The 8,694-nt window shown below is 34.2% G+C and overlaps 1 pseudogene; it reads right to left on the bottom strand.

Annotated features, from left to right (window-relative positions):
* Positions 1-1,324: 1,324 nt before the first annotated feature.
* On the bottom strand, positions 1,325-1,642 carry LOC123937445 (annotated as a pseudogene).
* Positions 1,643-8,694: the final 7,052 nt, after the last annotated feature.

The following is an 8,694-nucleotide window of genomic DNA, read 5'->3' as shown; positions in this document are numbered from 1 at the left end:
ACCCACCAAAGGACTACTCTCTGACAATACAGGAAACTTGCTTTTGCAGGCTGATCTATATCAGTTGCAAAAACCTTCTTTGATCATTCCCACTTCCATCACTTTGCTCATGATATCTGTACTAGACAGTGCTTCTCCTTTCTTATAACCTGCCAAATCTCATTATCTTGGCCTAAGTTAAGCCCTATCATCTTTATGAAACTCTCTTAATCACTCCATTCTTGATCACCTCGTGCCACTGAACTGCGACAGAATGTATAGTTGTTACAGGTCTTTAGAATAGTCTTTGAAGCAATATTTCATATTTATAATTTAGACTGTAAGAGACTGTTGAATCTAGTTCCATTTTTATTATGTTAGTTTAGTTTATTATGTTACTTTAGTTACTTAACCTTCTGAGTCTTATCTCTAAGACAGGCATAATAATAATATTTACTTCATGGTGGTGGTGTTGGGAAGGATAATTTATACACTACATGTAAAATTCTGATAGCTATTCCAGATACAAATTAAATGTAAACAAAACTTTGACTGTTTTATTTGTTACACTCTCTACAACGAAGATGATGCCCAGTGGAGTGCTATTTTTGTACTTAGTTCATGGTCAATGAATGTATCTTAGATTTTCTAAAGCTAAATTAATGTTCAATGTAGTAAAGTTGCCTTTCGAAACCCATTGGTTTAGGGGGCATATAGAACAGGACACATGCTACCATCTGAATGTTTGTGTTTTGCTAAAATTCATATGTTGAAACCTAATCCCCAGTGTGAGCCTTTTCAGAGGTGATTAGGTCTTGAGTGTAAAGCCCGAATGAATGCCCCTCTAAAAGTGACCCCACAGAGCGTACTTACCCCCTCCCTCATGTGGGAACATGACACCATAAGAAGGCAGCCATCTAGAATTAGAACACAGGATTTTACTAGACACCAAATCTGCCTATGCCTTAATCTTGGACTTCCCAGCCTCCAGAAGTGAAATAGGTTTCTATTTATCAAGGAAATAGCTTTCTGTTTACCAGCCACCCATCTATGGCATTTTATTCTAGCAGCCCAAATAGACTAAGACACTGACAAAAGAAGAGAACAGGAGGGAAAATATGTACACCAAAGCAGAATTACAGAAGGAGAAAGTGAATATTAAATATTGAAAATTCATGATTAAAAATTACATTTTTCTATTTTATTGTTTATTTATATAAAAACTATATTTTTAACTTAATTTTTTTTTATTTTTTAGAAAAAACACAAGACTTTATTATTCTCATTACAAAGGACAGGTTTCTGCAGGATGAGGTAGGGAATTCTGATGGTGGGGAAGGGACCTCTATTTGCCAGCAATGAGTGGGTTGACAGGACCATGATGGCCCAGTCACCACGCAGGAACATCTTGGAGATGTGGTCCTTGCTATCTGATTTGGACTTCTTGCCTGTGATACTCTTGGGGACCTTGGTCCACATCCTCCTCACATTTTCTACCACCATGCTGCAGTACCTGTCAGTGGCCTTCATATGACCCGAGAGTTTCTTGTTGGTGGCCTCTGATGAGCCCTTAGATGTTGTTCTTGACTGATGGTGTGAACACAGAGAGTGGACCCAGGTAAAACTCTTCCTCCTCCCACTTCTGCAGCTTCTCTGGGGTCATCTCATCTGTGGTCTTGTTGAAGAGGCCCAAGGTGGTAGTGGCTTAACCTTCCAGGTCAGTGCCATCTCTCTGCATTGCTCTTAACATTGTATTCATTGTATTTTTAGAGCAGTTTTAAATTCACAGCAAATATCAGGAGAAAGGTATAGAGGTTTTTCATATGCTCTCTGCTCCTGCACATTAATAGCCTCCCTGTTATCAATATCTCCCACTGGACTGGTACATTTGTTACAACTAATGAACCTAAATTGACACATCATAATCACCTAAAGTCCATAGTTTATATTAGGATTCACTGTTGGTATTGTATATTCTATGGGTTTAGACAAGTGTATAATGACATGTATCCATCACTACGGTATCATACAGAGTATTTTCATTGCCCTAAAGATACTCTGTGCTTTGCTTATCCCTCCCTCCTCTCTCCAGTGTCTAACAACCACTGATCTTTTTACCATCTCCATCATTCTACCTTTTCCAGAATGTCATAGTTGGAATCATACAGTATACAGCCTTTTTTTTTTTAAGATTTTATTTATTCATTTGAAAGACAGAGATCACAAGTAGGCAGAGAGGCAGGCAGAGAGGGGTGGGGGGGAAGCAGGCTTCCTGCTGAGCAGAGAGCCCGATTCGGAGCTTGATCCTAGGATCCTGAGATCATGACCTGAGCTGAAGGCAGAGGCTTTAACTCACTGAGCCACCAGGCGCCCCATATACAGCTTTTCCAGATTGGCTTCGTTCCCTTAGTAATATACCATTAGGATTCCTTCATGTCTTGTCATGGACTGAGAGTTCATTTCTTTTTAGCACTGAATAATATTCCATTGTCTAAATGTACCACAGTATATTTATCCATTTATTTTCTGAAGTGCGTATTGGCTACTGCCAAGTTTTGACAATTAGAAATAAAGCTGCCATAAACATCCATATGCAGGTTTTTGTGTGAACATAAGATTTCAGCTCCTTTGAGTAAATACCAAGAAGTGTGATTTCAGAAGTATGCTTAGTTTTTTAAGAGACTGCCAAACTGTCTTCCAAAGTGGCTGTACTATTTTGCATTCCCACCAGCAACAAATGGAAGTTCCTACTGCTCCAAATCCTCACCACCATTTGGTGTTTTTAGAAACCCAGACTTTGACCCTTCTAATAGATGTATTGTGGTTTCTCATTGTTTTGATCTGCATTTCCCTGATGATGCGTGCCTTGAAGCACGTTTTCATATGCTTAGTCACTATCTGCATATCTTCTTTGGGGAGGTATCTATTAAGATCTATAACCCAGTTTTAAATCAGGTTATCAGTTCTCTTATTGCTGAATTTTAAAAGTTCTTTTATATTTGGATAATAATCCATTATCAGGTGTGTGTTTTGTAAATTAAAAAAAAATTCTTTTGGCATTGTCTTTTGCAGAGCAGACAAGTTACCAATTATTTCTCTCATGGTTCTTGCCTTTGGTGCTATATCTAAAAAGTGAGCCCCATTCCCAAGGTCAACTAAATCTTTTCCTATATTACTTCTAGGAATTTTATAATTTTTCTTTTTACGTATAGGTCTGTGACCACTTTTAAGTTAATTTTTGTAAAGGGTGTAAGATCTGCATCCAGATGCATGTTTTTGTGTATCAGTATCCCGTTTCAGCAGCATTTGTTAAAAAGACTATTTTTGCTCTATTGTACTGCCTTTGTTCCTTTCTACGTTCTCTATTCTGTTATGTTGATCTTTTCTTTTCCTTCAACACTACGATGATGTCTTGATTATGGTAGCTGTATGGTAAATCTTGAAGTCAAGTAATGCAGTCCTCTAACTTTTGTTTTCCTCCTTCAGTATTGTATTAGCTATTCTGATCCTTTTCCCTCTCCATATGCATTTTAGAACCAATTTGTTTAAATCTACAAAATAACATTCTGAGATTTCAGTTGTAATGCTTGGAATCTAACTGTACCATTGAGAAGAATCAACATTTTATATTATTGAATTTTCTTAACCACAAACAGTATATCTCTCCATTTATTTACTTCTTTGACTTTATTCATCAAAGTATATTGTTTTCCTTATATAGATCTTATACAGATTTTGTTAGATTGATATTTATGTATGTTATTTTGGGGGAGCTAATGTAAATGGTATTGTGTTTTAATTTCAAATTCTACTCAGTCCTTGTTGTTATATAGGAAAGTGATTGACTTTTATAAATTAACCTTGTATCCTGCAAACTTGCTATATCGTTTTTTAGTTCTAGATTTTTTGTCAGTTCTTCCAGATATCTACATAGATGATAATGTCATCTACAAGCAGATATAGTTTTATTTTTTTCTTTCCCAATCTTATACTTTATATTTCCTTTTCTTATCAAATTCAATTTGCTAATACTTCCATGATGTTGAAAAGGAGTGATGAGAGGGCATTATTACATTTTAAAATTATGTTACAACTACTCTACAAGTTAGTCCACCAAGAAGATAAAAATGCTTGCTACTTTGGCAATGTAAGAAAATACCTTCAATATTTGGAAAACAAAACAATCAGAATTGCAATGAGCGATTATAGAAATTTCTATTTAAAGATGACCATGAGAAGGCATTATTACTTATTTTCTATCCTTTAAAATTTACCAGTAAGTATCACACCAAAATTAGCTTCTGAAAAAATATGTTTAAGGCTAATAAATTAATAGAAGTCATAGACAAATGATATGCTATGATAATGCCAGAAAAAAGACATAGAGAAATTCAATAAGTGTGTAGAAGAATGTTTTACCTATATAATAATTAAAGACACACAATTGGAAATAATAAATACTTTATTTTTAAAAAATATTATTTATTTATTCTTTTTTTGTTATTTATTTATTTATTTATGAAAGAGAGAGTACAAGTAGGGAGAGGACAGAGGGAGAAAGATAAGCAGACTCTGTGCTGAGCGCAAAGCCTGTGCAGGGTTCCATCTCATGTTCCTGAGATCATGACCTGAGCTAAAATCAAGAGTTGGACACTTAACTGACTGAGTCACCCAGGCACCCAATAACAAAATACTTTATATTTCACGGGAATTAATAGATAAATTGGTAATATATTGTGAAAGAAAATGAAAAAAAATCGGGCGCCTGGGTGGCTCAGTGGATTAAGCTGCTGCCTTCGGCTCAGGTCATGATCTCAGGGTCCTGGGATTGAGCCCCGCATCAGGCTCTCTGCTCCTCAGGGAGCCTGCTTCCACCTCTCTCTCTGCCTGCCTCTCTGCCTACTTGTGATCTCTCTCTCTCTGTCAAATAAATAAATAAAATCTTAAAAAAAAAAAAGAAAATGAAAAAAAAATGCACTCACATCAATCTTTAGTGAAACCATAAATTTGTGTAGATTTTTAGAGAGAAAAAGCAGTACTATCATGATTCTTTTAAAACATATTTGCCCCCTAAAATTTCTCTTCCAGACTTCTCTCTTATAGAAATTTCAGTGTGAAAAATATTTAAGTTGACTTGTTTATTTTGTTTTTAAGATTCCGTACATAAGTGAAATGAGATGGGATTTTTCTTCTCTATCTTACTTATTTTATTTAGCATAATGTACTCTATGTCCTTCCAAGTTGTTGGAAATGACAAGATCTCATTATTTTTTTATGGCTGAGTAATATTCAGGGGAGGTAAGTAGGAGGGTGGGTGAAAAAGAGAAAGGGGATAAAATTACAAACTTCTAGTTATAAGATAAATAAGTCACAGAAATGAAAAGTGTAACATAGGGACTATAGTCAATAATCTCGTAATGATGTTGTTTTGTGACTACCAAACCAGTATTGTTGGTGATGGTGACTACATTTGTGGTAGTGGACATTTGGTAGTGTACAGAATTGTTGAGTCAATATGTTGCACACCTAAAAGTAATATAGCATTGTTTGTTAATTATACTTCAATAAAAGTATTTAAGTTCAGGGTGCCTGGGTGGCTCGGTTGGTTGGGCTTCTGCCGTTGGCTCAAGTCATGATTTTAAATCCTTATGAGCCCTGCATCAGGTTTCCTGTTCAGTGGGAAGTCTGCTTCTCCCTCTGCCCTTATTCTGTTCATGCTCTCTTTCTCCCTCACTTTCTCTTCCTCAAATAAGTAAATAAAATCTTCAAAAAAATATTTAAGTTGAAAATATAATGGGTAGCATTGTATGTGACAGCAAAAAAATAATCTATCAAAAAGTGACTAGTTAACAAAGTTACATATGAGATAGAATCTTAGGTAGACATGAAAAACTCACCAAATACATAATGATACTTTATGTCATGATACCAGAGGATAATCGTTTATATTATTTAAATAAAGAAAAACATGGTAGCCCAACTTTTTACATACAAAAAAAAAATTCAACTCGTAAAATTTTTGTATACATTGAACTACAAAATGGCACTCTCACTATTTAGACTAGCAAAGTCTCACACAGCCCCTCAGCTATTATTATGACTTTTGGGGGTCAGAAGTTCATTCTGTTGCTAATTTGATGTTTTTAGACTTTCAGAGGCAGGCATGGTAATTGCCAACCAGAGGCAATTTCAGCTAACTGTAGATGTAGGCATGTCAGCACTAGATTGTAAAAACAGGAATGAGATCAGGGCCTTTCTATTTTCCCTGTAAGTAGATTTCACTGTATGTCTTAACACATTTTGTCCATAAAGAGCTCTAATGTATCTTGGCTTATAAGCAGAGTGCATTAAAAATGTTGCCAACTTTTTTTCTCAATAAGTAAACACTGTTTCCCACTGTCACTTAAAATAATCTCTTAGAAACTTGTAAAGCAACAGGAGCAGAGAGATTCTTGTTTAGGGGAAAAAAAAACAGTTTAGATAAATACACATTCTCCAAGCTATCTAAAATATTCTAAACTAGAAAGCAGAGGTGAGGTAGAAGTTAAAAATAGCCATAAAAAAGATAGAGACAATAGTTTAAAAATCACTGTAAGCAAGAATGTTTTAAATATATTTTATTATATATTTTTGATGCCAGTCTTGAAAACTCAGAATATGTTTTTGGTTTTGTATTTAAGTTTCAGTTAGGGTGAGGCAGAATGTCCTCCCATACGTGTTTTAAAACAGGTGCTATGAACTAACACAAAAGCTTGTATATGAACAAAGACTAAAACCTTGATTATGGGAGACAGTATTGTTCTTTGGTTATTTTTCATTTTATTGAGATATAATTGGCCTATAACATCATATAGATTTAATGATAACTAGATAATAATTTCATATAGTATATGTTATGAAATCATACCATAATAAGTTTACTTAACAGTCATCACTTCACATCATCAGAATTTTTTTCTTATCATGAGAATTCTAAAGATTTTTTTTTCTCTTAGCAACTTTCACATATCTTGTAACTGGAAATTTCTACTTTTTGACCATTTTCACTCCTTTTCCACACCCCCACCTTCTGTATCTGGTAACTACCAATCTGTTCCCTGTTTCTATGAGCTTGTTTTTCTCTTCTTTTCTCTTTTTTTTTTCAGATTCCACAAATGAGCAAGATCATGCAGTATTTGTCCTTCTCTATTCTTATTTCACTTAGCATAATGCCTTCAAGCTTCAACCACGTTGCAGAATTTCCTACTTTAATGAGGCTGAGTAATATTCCATTGTGTATACACACTATATTTTCTTTATCCACTCATCCATCGGTGAACACTTAAGTCATTTCCATTCTTGGGCTATTGCAAATAATGTGGCAATAACCATGGGGGTGCAGATATCTGCTTGAGACTAAAATTTCATTTCTTTTGGATATATACCCAGAAAAGGAATTACTGGTTTTGTGCCAAAATTGACTTAAATATTTTATATGTCCCCTTCTAAGTTATCACTTTAAAAATAATACTTAATTATTGTCACTAGCAGATAGATATTATACATAAATTATTTCACTAAATATCATTTTAATATTTTTATTTTTATTTATTTTTATATTTTTTAAAGATCTTATTTTTATTTATTTGACAGAGATCACCAGCAGGTAGAGAGGAAGGCAGACAGAGAGAGGGGGAAGCAGGCTCCCCGCTGAGCAGAGAGCCCGACGTGGGGCTCAATCCCAGGATCCTAGGATCATGACCTGAGCCGAAGGCAGAGGCCTTAACCCACTGAGCCACACAGGCGCCCCTATTTTAATGTTTTTAAAGTATTTATTTAAAATTAGTTTGCTTTAAAGTATAAACTTAACTTCTCCATCAGATTTTTTTACTATTGACATAAAAATCATCAAATCATCAAGTTTATAAAAATAAAATCTAATTGTGTATTAATTGTTATTATATATAATTTGCTGAATGAAGTAAGCTATAACTAAATCACCTACTAATTTTCAAGATGGCTAATCAATAGTTATAAAGTTAAGATTGTTATTGACCAAACTTCCCTTAATGACCCTTGCTGAATACTGTTCTAATCTATACCTGTGCACCCAGTAACATTATCTATTTCTATTCAGTTTTATTGTTCATGTGCTACCTGTGACTTTTCTCTTATGCTCTTAAATACTAACTGTGGTCTTTTCTAATTATAGATCTAAACACAATATAATTGTCTAATTTTGTACCTCTCTCTACATTTTGTACACCTCTCTCTGGACATCTCCTTGATTCAAAAACCTTTAAAAGTCAGTTCAAATTATTACCCATCACACATATTATTACAATATTTCATGTAAAATTATTTCATTTGGGCCTTTGAGAATAATTTTAGCAGTCATTTTTTTCACAATTCATAACTTTTTTGGTAATTATGTAAACAATATTTGTTATTTGATTTTTTGAAGAGTTTATAGATGTTGGTGTATCTTAGTTTTATAATGTGATAAAAAAAACGCTCACTGTGTCCATGCACAGAGGAGCTTTCATAAGAGCTGTTGTTATACACAATAAATATAGATGTAGATTTAGGTATAAAATCACCTTTAAAGATTAGTAGTATTATTTTCTTTCTTCTAGTTTTCTTTCCGCTTATTAATATTTGTATGTTTATAGATATGACTGATATGTCAAAACATGCCCTGGAAATGGTCTAGCAACTCTCGCTTCCATAGTGGAA

Source organism: Meles meles, chromosome 2, assembly GCF_922984935.1.
Source record: "Meles meles chromosome 2, mMelMel3.1 paternal haplotype, whole genome shotgun sequence".
NCBI classification, from domain to species: Eukaryota; Metazoa; Chordata; class Mammalia; order Carnivora; family Mustelidae; genus Meles; species Meles meles.
This window is presented reverse-complemented; position numbering and strand designations above follow the sequence as displayed.